We start from the raw sequence: 14174 nt of genomic DNA, 5'->3' as shown, positions 1-14174 counted from the left end.
GCTGTGTGAAATTGAGCAAGTGCATTAACTTCTCTGAGCATTCGTTCTGTCTGTAAAGTGGGGATTACACTAATATCCCCACAAGGTGGGTATGAGAACTGCAATTTTTTTCACTCAATACATATTTATTGAGAGTCCACTGCTCCAGGGGCTTGGGACACACCAGTGGCCTGAAGTTAAAAGAGAAAAAAATCCTGACCTCATGTGGTTTACACGTTAGTGGGTGGACACACAGCGACACTCAGCATAGGTTAGCTCTCACGTCACTGTTCTCAAAAGATTCCCTCTTCTATCAAACCTTGTGCCCAAGAAAGAGTCCACGTGGAGCCCATTATGTCCCAGAAATCTGAGGACACACCAGAACACACGTCCCCAGAAAAGCGAAAAGCAGGACTGCTGTGCACACTGCACTTTCCTCGGGTCATTTGTCTTAATTCTGTCAAAACGTGCCCCCTTCACGTGTGGGTCATCAGGACCCACAGGGGCCCAGGTGAGCTTCAGTGTCTGAGGCCACCCGCACCCAGCAGGAGCCTGCCAGGCCTCCTTGCTGCAAACCTTCAGCATTTCCAACCCCTGGAAGCTTCTTTATGACCCGTCCTCCCATACTCACGGCAGTTCCCCAGCTGGCCCTCCATGCAGGCAATGGACACAGCCACTGCTGGATAACACCCTTCCACCTGGGAGGCTTACGCTTCTCAGCTGTTCTGACAGGTCGTTTAGTACAGGAAAATGGTTTTTAAGGGTAATCCTCCCTGACACACCTTGGAAGTGTGATCCAACGCCTCGGAAATGATTTAGTGAGGGAGGGACAGTATTTTCGCAGCCGGTGTGACTCCCACTATTTACTGCTCAGAGAGCACACAGCTCTGGCCACTGTACCCTCTTGCAGGAGCCGTGGTAAAGTATCCTGGCAGATGAAAGAACTTTTAAAAGTCATTGATAAGGCTCATTAATGTATCAAAATGTCACCTACTCAGCGTGAACCATTAAAAATTATTAGTACAAGTATTAGGAGAAATAGTCATTAAAGCACAGAAATATCATGAGAAATATCATGGAGAAATAGTCCTCACCTTGGGGCCTTACTGCCAGCTGTCACCCCCTGCTCTGAAACCCTCAGCCTTGTGTGCCAGGAGACGTACCCTCGGGTGTCAGCCCAGGGCATGCAGGACACAGTCCTGAGCCACCTGGGCGTTTGCAAAGCGCTCACAGCCACAGCACAGGCCGGGTCAGCCCTGGTGAAGGCCAACCCCCATCAGACACTGAGGGACACACAGTCAGTCATTTAACTGACACATAGTAGGAAACACAGTCAAACACACGATACGCTCATGGAGCAGATGATGAAAGTCACATATATTGTTAAAATAAACTGTTTACGGCTATGTCCTTCGAATCCCTCGAGGGGACATATTTCCTGTCCTCTGCAATTTGGGGAGAAGCATAAGCCAAGACTATAAACCGCCCAGGGCTGTAAAACCCGCCTCCTCCCGCCCCTCCCTTAGGCTGGCGAATTCTCCAACCAGGGACCCACCACCCCGTGTCACCTGCAAACTGAAGGCAGTTTGATCTAACTCGTCAGAGTTTGCGGCCACAAGGGGAGGGTAGCAGTAACTCATGTTCCCGGGGCTAAGCTAAATTTTGGTCTTTCCGAATCAACTGGCAGAGGAAAGTGCTGAAGACAGGTACGCACCTCCACAGGCGCTCATGTGAAGGAACTTTCAGGACAGCGTACTGTGCGAAGATACTTAACATCAGGAAGGGGGAGGCGAACGATGAAGGTGGAACGACAAATAATAAACCCAAAGTGTATGCTGATGAGACCTGGGCACACACAGCTTTCTTGTACCCTCGGTCAGGTGCCACGTCTGCTCGAGCGCATCTCCCAGCAGACAGAGGCGGGCCTTCCGCGTCCCTGGAGAGTCTGGTTACCGAGGGAACTGCCAGCAATGCCATTTGGGGGCAGCTGGAAGGATGGTGCCGGGCGTAAAGAGCGCACGGAGGGCTCCTTCTCTGTGTCCTGGAGCCAACCACCAGCCCACCTGCTCGTTTTCGGCAAGGGCAGGGCACCGTGTGAGCACATCTTAGCACACCTCTTCTCCCGGGAGCAAGCACCGATAATTGGCATGGCTTCTGTATTTCAGATTAAACATCATGCTTCACTAGACACTGACCAACATGCAAACACACTTAACTTGGTAAATAAGTGAATAATTCTGTCAAGTCTAGGAAGAAGCAGTTCTCGCCACAACTTTACACTTTGTAATAGAGACAATGCTAATGGCAAGCTTTTCCTAAGGGAAAATGAAATATTACCATGTATTTTTAAAAGTTGACATTGACATAAACATCCATCGCCCTAAACGTAGCAGATGCATAATGATATTTACACACGTCGGTGATCGTGGGGGAGGGGAACAGAAAAAAGTGACAGCTTGACCTAAAATTAATGTAACGATACTATTTTTCAAAAAGTCTTTTAAATTGCTCTTGGGGCCATAAGCACAGTGAACAAGATATTCAAAATGTGTTCTGTGCAGTGACGCCAAGGCCACCATGCAGGCAGCTGTCCAAATGACAGTCACTCCTCCTTTCAAAAATCCAGAAAGACAGCAGTTCCTGCCTCCTTCTGCGAAGCAGCAGAGGCATGCGACAAGCCCAATGTCATTTCCTGTCTGTCAGCCAGCAGGACAGGAGGGGACAAGGAAGCCGGCCCCAGAGGCCCCGCTGTCAGCCCCTGTCTCCCGATGCTCCTCTCTGATCCACGCTCAATTTCAACGCGGAGGGCCCGCTCTTGTTCTCTTCCATTATCATTTCTAGGAGCAATTTGCACGTTTCTACAAATGGTCTTTTGCGTGGTTATTCTTGCTGAATTGCAAACAATAAGAAAAGACTTTCATAAATCAAGTCGCCCGAATCTCCTCCTCTCTTGATAATAAGGGAGGGTTTCCATTAGGCCAAAAAAGAAAGAAAGAAAGAAAGAATCAGGGAACCTCTCTCAGACACGAGACACAGAAACGTGCTTCCGTTTTGCTGAAATGATGGAGTCCCACGAACGCACTGGCTAGCTAGCTTGATGATACTCACAAAGCAACAATGTACATGCTGTATCTAAGGCAGATACACATACATATTTGGCTCTGCAAATGTGAATGGGGGCAGTACGACGTAAGGACTTACCTAATCTAAGTGTGAAAAATATTTTTATTGCTCCGGCAAGAGTCACTGTTAACTGAATGCAACAACAAGAAGGGGGAGAAAAAGAGCTTGCAGACCCGAGGGAATTACCAAATCAATTAACAAGTAATTCAGGAACTAATTTCTATATTGCCTCTTAGCACAAAATTGTATCTTTAATTTCTCCTGCAATAAGCATCTCTGATGGTCCTAACACTGCCGCTGTAAATGAGTTTACAAGGATCTCTTTTTGATTGGCTATACAACATTATTTCTTCACAGTTCAGTGCTACTGCAGCCAAGTGCTCTAAAATATTTAATTAGACTGGTAGCTACCAGTTACCAATTTCCAAGACCCACAGTGAGTGCAGTACATTTTAAAGAACTAGTAATCAACTAATTAAAACCACAGTGAACTCCAGATACTGCAATTACAAACAACTGCTGTGGAATAATACACTTAGAGGGTGCCTGCGTTCAGGGCAAGGCGACCCCGCAGGTCTGGCTGCACCACGAAGCGCGAGTGCCACCCACCGAGGACCCCTCAGCACTGGGGCGATTTCGGAAACACGTCAGCTCTGAGCAGCCCCTGGGGGTGGACCTGAGCCTGATTTTTTCCGAAAGCCAATGAAGTCACAATGGAAGCTCAGCAGGGCGAAGACTGCAGGTTTTGGAAAGAGGCGGACGCGGGTTTGAGTCTTGTCTCTGCCTCTTACTGGCTTCATGAAGTCACGCTATCAAAGCCTCAGCTGTCTCATCTCCACAATGGAAAGAATGACGCCACGAGCCTCACAGGGATGCTGGGGGTTCAGGGAGCCCACTGGGCAAAGGAGTGCCCCAAGCTCTTCACCCCTGGGAGCCAGGACTTTTCAAACGTAATGGTTTTTACTTACTGTCTTCCTCATTTTGTAACTAGTCAGACCAAACAGTATGAAACTTAAGGATTTCACTTAGAAAAAAAGGTCTGGTTACAATACAATCCAAATATCTTCTAACATTATTTGTTATGTCTGTTTTGTTAAAGCCCAAGAAGGGGGCTGGCCGAGTGGTGTGTTGGTTAAGAGCTGGCTTGGGATGCCAGAGGGCCCTGGTTCGGATCCCACATATGAGGGCCAGTGACACTGCCCTCCACAGCTAAGATGCTGAACAACAGCTCGACCTGGAGCTGGGCTGCAGTGGGTCGCTGGCGACGGCGTAGGCTGCAGCCCCTGTGGCAGTGGGTTGCCATGGGCTACCGTGTGTGGCCAGCAGCCAGCGTGAGCGGCCAGCAACCACAGTGAGCTGCCGTCCAGAAGCCGGCGACTGATCTGCCTCGCCAGGGAAGAGCGCAATGATGGTGCCAACTTGGGCCAGTGAAGCGACGTCCTCCACAACTAGACTGAAGAACAAAAGGACAGCAACTTGTCTGTTCCTCTTCCCCAATTCCCCAGCGCTGTTCCCATCCCCCAATTCCCCAATAAAAAATCTTAAAAAACCCCCCAAAACCCAAGGAGGAAAAAGATGCCTGTGACGTTGGTGCTGAAAGTGGAGAGAGCATGGGAGTAGACAGAAGAGGGTCCCGGCTCCTGCACGTAGTAACGTGCGACCCTGGACAAGTCGCTCGCCTTCCTGGGACTCAGTTTCCCCATATGTAAAGTCAGGGACCCTTCCAGCTTTAAACACTGCGTGCTGTGTGCCTGGACACTGTAATTCGGTAATGGACACAATGAGAGCATTTGGTTATTGGGGCAAAAACGGAAGGATCACAGGAAAAAATAACTCTTACTGATAATATATTGAATTAGTATATGTCCCTATTACATAAACATATACATATATATGTATAATTTTTTTTAAGTGTGTTTTTCCAGGACTCACGAGCTCCAAGTCAAGTGGTTGTTTCAATCTAGTTGGGGGGGAGGCGAGGCTCACTGGCCCATGCTGGGATCGAACCAGCAACCTTGTTGTTAAGAACATTATGCTCTAACCACTGAGCTAACCGGCTGCCCCTACACATATATGTATTTTTTATTCTGAGATAAACTAAGAAAAAAAATTAACTCTTGGGTAGCATTTCAATTTTCATGCAAAAACAAACAAACAAACAAACAAACAAACAATGATCTGAGACCAAATCAAAACCAGACTGTGGAGTGCGGCTGGGCCTTCCGGAAGCTTCCTTCCTACTCGACACCGAGAGCAACGGCTGGACCACAGCGGCACTCACCACACACGTGCTGTTTGATACACAGAACGAGGTGCTTTTAAATGAAAGAAATGATAGCCACTAATCATTCCTTCTGGTTTGCTGAGAACATACTATGTGCCCACCCGCCAACGCCCACAGCTTCCGGTCACCCTTGAGTTTGGGAACTGCCACCCGCTCTCACCAGATCTATCTCGCCAGGTCCACTCACAGCCCGTCCTCCCCCGTCTCCTCCCCTGCCACCCCCAGACTCCTGTGCTCCTCCAGCTTCTTCTCAAAGGCCCAGCAAGTTTCAAAATTGTCCCCACTTGTCCCTCCCCTCCAACACAGGAAGGGTTAAACAGGCACTTAAGTGCCTGTTTTCAGACAGCAAATCAATGCAGATTGAACAAAAAAATAACATCGGAACAATCTTAGCTGTCTTCTCTCTATTAACTGCTTCTGAGTTGCACATGATACTATGTCAAAAGGCCGATAAGTCCTTCAATGTTACTAGTTTACGTGTAACAACTGCTCTTGAAATTCCCTTGCTCAGAAGGGGCATTTGGTTGTACTTAGACTTCTGATTCACCAAGTATAAAAGCGGGAAAAACAAGCTTCGCTCTACTTACACATATACACATGGGTGCGTGACACACACACACACACACACACACACAGTATCCAGGGCACTTTATTCTAGACTATGCACATTTGTCAAAAGGAAGTTGTCTTCATTTTCAAAAACCTACTTATTACTGAATACAATTTGTATCAATAAACTGTCTTTACAGAATATCACCAGTGTTCAAGTATCTCCCCTAGATATTCATCGATAGCTTCATCAAAGGGACAAAAATAACTTCCAGTGGAGAGACCCCAAAGACCCCACCTCAACCAAATGACCACAGTTAATGTCACCAATAATATGACAATGTGGGTATCATGTGCCCCCTGCTGAGGACACTGAGACGGACATAGCATGTCTGGGGGGTTCCTGCCAACAATGCATAACCTCAGTCTATTCAAGAGAAACATCAGACAATGTGAACTGAGAGACACTCTACAGCGTAACTGACCAGTGTCCTACACAGTGTCAAGGTCACTGGGTACAGGAGCTGTCTTGGGATGGAGGTGAAGCACTCAACTCCAGGAGGGTCCTGGAATAGACCCTGGATGGACGTGGGACGGGGTCTGCATGTGAGCTGTGTCACCCCCTGTCCATTTCTGGTTTGATGGCTGTACTATGGTTTTGTCAGCCCCCTAAAGGGCATATGGAAATTTTGTGCAACTTTTCTTGAAGTTTAAAATAATTTCACAAGTTTAAATTTTTAAAAATTCTCCATTAATCCCACCCCAGTTCACTTGTCTGTATTCCTAGTCATCCAATTTCAGACCCAATATACATATTTTTCACGTTCTAATTATTAGTTTTATGCTCCCACTTTTAATTTTATAGACACACTTCACGCCTCTAGAAATCTCCCAACTGGCCATGTAGGTAGCTGTATGTCCCAGTGCTATTTACTTGACAATCACTAATTTAACTCCTTGCTTGCTGGACACTGGCAGTTCCCGGGGTTTTAATATTGTAAATAACTCTGCTATGAACGTTTTTGTACACCTAAGGCTTTTACCCCATTCTCCTAAAGAATTATTCCCTTGGGATAAATTTCTAGGAGAGAGATTATTGGGACAAAGTGAATAAATTTTTTAATGTTTTTTACCTATTGCTATTTATCCCCCAAGAGGACTGGGCCAACTTTTAGTAACATGGCACTGCATTTCTAAAACTGTTTTCCCCTAATTTTAGGTAAGAGTACGATTTTATCATCTTTTGTTAATTATAAACCTAAGTATAAAATGCTACTTCATTGTTTTAAATTTCCAATATGAACAAAGAAAGGCCAAATATCCATGCACGTCTATCTACTTACGAGTTTTATTTCCAGCCTCTGCTATGTCACTCACGTCCCCGGCTCATATGTTTGTGTAGCTGGTACAGTCATACTTTCCTATGAAATTAATTTTTATGCATACTAAATACAATATAAATGATTTCTCTATACAAGAACTTCTTGACAATAAACACTTTTTTTTTCTTTTTAGCACTAATTACACTCATGACTATGGCTGCTATAGACTGACTAGTGGGGTAACAATTGGGCAATGACAAAAACACTAAAATTTGTGGGTTTGACATAAACAATTACATCATGAAGACATTTGTTTAGATGAAATTTCCTCGGCATGAATATTGAAAAGGAGAAGTTTTAGAAGAAACCAGTTTTCTGAAATGATTTTGTTCATTGACAAAGGTTTTATTCTTTGAAGAGTAAAAGATGTAGCTCTTGTGTTTCACCTAAATAGGGTATCGACACGAGAGAGGTAAATTTAGAAAATGTTGAATTAAAAATTATTCTGTACTTTAAAACATAACTTAATATAGACTATAACTTCATATATATATATATATATATATATATATATATATAAACATAAAATGTATTTTGGGAAAAGAAAAACATTTTACACTATTGCCTTACTCAACCTACTATTACTACTACTATTAATACCACTACTGCACCGCTATTACTACAATTTACTATTACAATCACTACGACAACGACTAGCCTAGCCCCTTGGCTGCCCCGCGGGCACTGCGGGAAAGACCACCGCTAGGAGTGTGTGCTCTCTGGAAGCACGTGGGCAAGGAGTCGTGTGGAGGACACACGTGTCCATGCAGGGAAGATGGCAGCAAGAGCCCAGGACCCGACGAGGTGTCGGGCAGGGAGGAGGGGCAGACGCCACGTCTCCTTGGGGACCAGGTAAGTTTTCCTGGAATAGAAGGCATATGACACGGGGCCTGAAGACGGGAAGGCTGTGACAAGCATAGATGAAAAGGACCAGAACCACCCACAGCTGGGAGCCACATGTAGGCAAAGGCGGAAGCAGCCCAAAGTGTCCCCATGTGCCCGGCAGGGGTCACAATCTCTTGTGAGCCAGCCCTGGCCTCAGGTTAACCCCTGGGCCTGTAGGTGACCCTGACACGGGCTGTAGCGTGAGGGCTGTAGCGTGAGGACCATGGTCAGTCCAGGGGCCAGACAGCACGTGCTTTCAAGGACGGCCCCCGCATAACACACTGTGTCGTGCTGGAACCCCACCAGGAGTACACCATTCACTTGGTTTTTTATCTGTTTTAGAAAAGATGGTAACCTAAGCACAGGTTAAAAATCAGGGTGAATGTTCTACAAACGTATGCTAGCGCACTCCTGGACTTGAATCCCAGCTGCAGCACTTATTAGCTCTGGAACCTTGTTCACATGGAACCTTGGCCCAGTGCCTTAACCTCCCCAGGCCTCAGACTCCTCCTCTGTGGTCGGCAGTAAGTCGTGTCATAGGTTGGCTGACAATTAAATGAGGTCATGTGATTAAAGTGACACAATTGCTTTGGATACTCTGCCCACCGGAAAGGACCCAATGAAATCATTTTGGCTATTACTGGTGCTTTGTTTTGCTTTTCAAAACCAATCTGAAGGGTCTCCACTGACCAGGAGTAAAACACCTGCACAGGGGGAGTTAGATGCTTCACAGAAGGATACATTCTAGCAACAGTCTTATTTCAAGTATCAGTTTAATGCAGCTCAGGAGGATTTAAGTTGAAACCCTCCAATCAGAATGGTTTGAATCGTGTATGTTTCCTATCCAATTTGCATGACCTCGTAAAATAGGTCCTTTTGATTCTCAATAGGAATGAAAGGAATAAAATGGCCTTATCTTATACCAGAAAGACCTAGGGCAAAACAACACCTAGAGGGACCGAAGGTCACAGATGGCCCCAGGGAGGTCACAGACCTGAGTGCCTGTCCCAGCCCTGCTATTCGTCACCAGCTGTGTGTCATGGCTGCTGTGTTCCCCCCAAATTCATGTGTAAGCTCTAACCCCCAATGTGACTTTATTTGGAGGCAGGGCCCTTAAAGTGGCCAGTAAGGTTAAGTGAGGTCGTATGGGTGGGGCCCTAATCCGAAGTGACTGGTGGCCTCGTAAGAACAGGAAGGCACCAGGGGTGACCACACAGCAGAAAGGCCGTGTGAGGACACAGAGAGAAGACAGCTTGGTGCTACCATAAATCTCACACCCGCACACTGCCGCCCTGTGGAAACACCATGAGCCCCCACAGCTGATGGGGGACATCACCACACCCTCTAGATCCCTCCAAAGGACAGCTACAGCGCTTGGCAGCGGGACACTCTCATACCCTCGTCCCGCACCCTTTCTTCCCGCTGCTGTGCTCATTCTACACCCCTTCTGCCTCTGGCGACCTCCTACTCATACCTCAAAGTCCAGTGTGAATGCCCTCAACTCCATTCCCCTGTCCCTCGCCATCACCTTTCCAGCTTGGTAGACTCCACCATTCCGGAGCTTCTGGGGCTCCCAGGGTCCTTCTAACACACCTTTGCAACCCCCACCCCAGAGCTGGAGGCCACGGGTTGGGGTCTTCACTGCTCATCTGAGCTCGGCCTGGATCGTAGGCATCTTCTGTTTCTCCCATCCCAAAGGTACGTCTACATAGAATGAGCATATGGTTGTTACAAGCTGACGGGGTCTGATAGGAAATAACACCCAAACCAAGTTATCTTCTTATTCATCAAGACAAAACTAAATTCCGGTGATAAATGCCAACGTTAGCTTTGAGAAATGTTCCTCTATTTGAATGGGAGTTTATGTTTCTGAGCTCATAAGGAATTGGTTTCACCATCACTGTTGAACTTTTAAAGAAAATAAACAACATTTTGCTGAAATGCATCACGTAGTCAGATATTATCCCAGCTCCTGGGTTACCAGATACACAGAGGACACACCGCATGTTAAAAAGAACTTCCACTTTTGAAAATTATACAATGCTGCATGGCAGGTTACATTATATCAAGCACGTCAGCATGTGTTACTTTGTATCACCCTTCTGTAGCCCTAGGGAATTGACCAAGAAAGTATTATTTTAAACTGTTTCAGGTTTATATTTAACTGATGGATTTTGCATTTTGGTTGGTAGTCTTGAAGCATGTTGCACAGACCATATGGTCATCTGCCTACACTGCCGCAGGGTCAGGAGGTCGGGGCGGGAGTGCCCTATTCATTCAAAGATGGACAACGGTGCATTTCCTACACAGGCATCCTTATATTCTGAACCGTTCTGCCAATGGCCGTAGGATATTTGAGGAGTCAAATTAAAGGCATGTGATGCACCCACCTGACCCATTAAATTAATAACCGTAATTGTCTGAGCCTGGCGTGCAGCAGGCTGGACTCAATGCTCTCAGGGAGTTGTTCACCCAAGTGAGGTAAATTAGCTTTCAGGGCACCGGGGTCCACGTCAGTAAATTATCTGCTTCTGGGGAACTAAATGAGCCCCCGATGCCCGGGCCGGGCAGATTTGCCACATGGGTGAACAGCGTATTCTCAGGGCGCCTTCGGCTCACCTTGGTTCCTCTGTGGTCAGGCTCGATAAACACGAGCAGTCACGACAGCTCTGCGGACACAGGGGCCTGCAGAATGAACTCTCCCCGCGTTCTGAGTGGAAGAGCACGGCCGGCCCTTCCTTTCCTTCGGTCTCTCTCAAAGTTTCAGTCGGGCCTTCGATTTTGTTTTCTCCATGAAAGCACACACGATGGCTGAGCGGTGGACCAACTGGCTGTGAACAGTGCCAACTTTCAGGAGATGTTCATGTGAGTGTCATTAGGTGGCTTTTATTCCGTCCACGCCACACAGCCCACCCCCTCGTGTGGACCCAGGTACCAGACAACACAGGTCAGGGCCTGCGGCAGGCTGGCCGAGCAGATTAGCTCCAGAGGCTTCTTTCGCTTCACTGACAGCTGCTTCTTTCGACTCAACTGAGAATCAAAACCGTGCACCGCTTCAAAATATTTCACAGGCCCGATGGCGTGCTACCGGAAACTTCCACTCAGGCTGGCTCCTCCTCTGACAGCCTGGGGACGGTTTTCCTGTGGCTTCAGGCGGCTGCTGCAATATCTCTCCTTTCCCTGGCTGACTGTCTATTCTAGGGGTGGCCATGACATTCAGTTCAAGGTCAAAATTAAGATTTTTAAAAAGTCTTACGAAGCCACGTGGTGCCTGGGAATATCACGGAGCCTCACGGAAGCACGCAGGCCTCCAGCAGCCCCTTGCGGGCCCAAGTTCCCGGAAGGCGTGCCCTGACTCGACTCGGCACAGCAAAACCCAAAGCGGGCGACCCCCAGGCGGGCAGCATAGCTGTCACCAGAGCTCACATCTCCCGGCATGCACCTCCTCTTTGCCTGAATTTCTTCAATGTTGATGGAGACTTGTTTCTCTCAAATTATCAACCAGTTGATGAAATAAAGAAATGCTGAAAGCAGTAAGCGGAGGCAGCGCTGTGCCCACACGTCCCTGAAGGCTCGCCGGGGTCCTGCTGCCGCTCACACCTTTAACAAACAAGCTGCCAGGCAGGGGACACGTAGGCCGTGACTGAGACAGCCTGTGGGGGCCTCCTGCGGGGCTGCGCTGACGGCGAGAGGTCTGTGCCGCAGCCGATTTACACAGTGGTCCCCGACACTGCCTGTGTCTCCCCGCGCCTAAGCGACCCTTACGGCCCACTAGGAACGTGGGACATGGAATAACGGCTGGATACACGCCACTGGCCTGTCTCGGGGGGAAGGACAGACTCCCAAACAGAAGCACACTAAAGCAAAGACAGTATGTTTTTTTTTAACTCATTTTCACTCTTTGAAATCTCCCATGAGACAACATCCTGCCTTGAAAGATTCAGTGAATTTTCTTATTTGTCCTCACCAAATAAAAAAATACATATGTATTTTCAATGGTGTAAGTGTGACAAGATAAACCGATGCAGATTTTAAAAATTCAAATACATCCGAGTGTGTGTTAGTCAGGGTGAGGCTAGGGAGGTGAGGCCATTCGGTCTGTTTTTGCAGAGGGGGCGAGCGGCGGCCGCAGTAAGGAGGGGGCCCAGCTCCGGCCAGCAGTCTGCGGGGAAGGGGGCCGGGCCGGGCCAGGCCAGGGCTGCGGTCTGTACCATAATACAGAGATTAACACACGCAGAGGGGAAAGAAAGAAAGGAGAGCACACAGCTGCCGTCCCCCAAACAGACCTCCCATCTGCCACCCACGATTTGCATGTCACCTTCTCCGGGCTCATTTGTACTTCATTAACTGCCATTGACTTAACAAGATTTATGCAAATGACACCATAGGAGCTCCCTAACTCCCACTGCAATCAAGTGATTATGTATGTACAACTCTCCACAGCAATGAAAAATTAATACGTGACAAGCCCACTCGCCGCTGAGCCGGGCCTCTGGCTTTTTATTTTTCTTGCTCTGCTTTTCAATTTTTATTCGAATAGACCTTATCTTATTAGTAACAAAAGAAGCTGTCTGAACCAAATCTCCTCTAAGGCCCCAGAAAGGACAAAAAAAAAAAAAAAAGGGCAGGGGGTGGGCCCAGGTCCTCAAGAAATGAAGTTATTTTGCAGAAAATAAGTCATATGCTTGATGAAGTCTTTAACGGGGGAAAAAGGGAAGAAATGAAATGCTGCCTGTTGCGATGTGGCCAGCTCACTCCTACACTGGGGGAGAAGCATCCGTCCTCCCAAGGAGCGAGCTGTAAAATGCAAGTGAAACATGGTTATCATGATTCACGGGAACACGTACAATCTGTAAAACCGCGAGTCAGGTCGCGGAGCGCACTGAAGGCGGCCTCGCCTGGGTCCTGGACCATCTGTTACGAGATTCCTGGGAGGAAGAAAAAAGGACTGTGCAGCTATCACACACACTGGCCAGCCCCAAACCACGTGAGGCCGGCCCTCAGGCAGGGTCACTGAGGTTCTAAGCTGGTTCCTCGGCCGTCAGGCAAAGGGGGGGGGTGCGGGGCCCCAACACGCAGACCAGGTCATGCCCACAGGCTGAGCGTCAAGACAAGCGCTCCGATGCTGGTGAGAAGGGCAGGAACCATGTGTGTCCCCACGGTAGGGAATGACCCCTCCCCCAGGAGGGCACATGAGTGCGTTTCCCCCGATAAACGGGCTGTAGGCTCGGTCTTAGAGGTTTCTTGACACAAGGGGAAGGTATTTTTGTCTGAGGTCAGGGTTCACGTATTTTAAACCCACAACTCTGCCTTCTAAGCCTTCCGAAGGCTTTTTGCCAAGGCCGTGGAGCGCGCACGGGTGCCGGCCGAAGGATGGGGGTCCAGACCCTGGCCCCACGGCCTCCAAAGCTGCCTGGTCTGGACTGCTCAGCCACCCAGGTTTAATGGAAAATGAGGAAAACACAGCTGGCAATGCTGGGGACGCCATGGGATACTATGTGAGGAGCGCTTCACAAGTAATAAGCACTCATTTAACTGTTGGTTTCTTCAGCACAGATCTACCGAGTGTCCCGGGCGTGCCCACGGGCAGGCCCTGCCCGGTTGGGCTCCTTCTGTGCCATCTTCTTATTTATTTCTGCGAGTTGAAGTCATCACGCTGGGAGGGTTAAGAGCTCAGGCTGCCTCTAACAGTCTCGGCTCCTTTATAAACACGGGCACACGTGTGTGTGAGAAATCCATACAACTGTCTATAAACCCACATCGATCTGAGCGACACAGGTGCCGAGCATGACTAATTGGAAAACCCAGATTTGCCGGAATTTAAAAAAACCCCAAAAACAACCTCTCTGGAATCTCCACAGCCCAGTGTTTCAAGGGGCTCACATCCGCCCCATTTCACAGATGTGGAATCTGAGGCCCGGACCATCCTGCCACAGGGGGATGGACCTGCCAGGCGTGGACAGAGCTCGTGC

At 48.2% G+C, this 14174-nt stretch overlaps 1 protein-coding gene and 1 non-coding gene across 2 annotated transcripts in view; both read right to left on the bottom strand.

Moving 5' to 3' along the window:
* Nucleotides 1–14174, bottom strand: part of AGAP1 (ArfGAP with GTPase domain, ankyrin repeat and PH domain 1) — a 625487-nt gene that overhangs the window by 270071 nt on the left and 341242 nt on the right. The window lies entirely within an intron of this gene.
* TRNAK-CUU (transfer RNA lysine (anticodon CUU)) lies at nt 5089–5161 on the bottom strand. Its single transcript has one exon. It is a non-coding gene; the product is annotated as a tRNA-Lys (tRNA).

This window comes from Hipposideros armiger, unplaced genomic scaffold (assembly GCF_001890085.2).
Source record: "Hipposideros armiger isolate ML-2016 unplaced genomic scaffold, ASM189008v1 scaffold_17, whole genome shotgun sequence".
Lineage (NCBI taxonomy): Eukaryota > Metazoa > Chordata > Mammalia > Chiroptera > Hipposideridae > Hipposideros > Hipposideros armiger.
The sequence above is the reverse complement of the archived record's forward strand: the minus strand, read 5'-3'. Positions and strand labels throughout refer to the sequence as shown.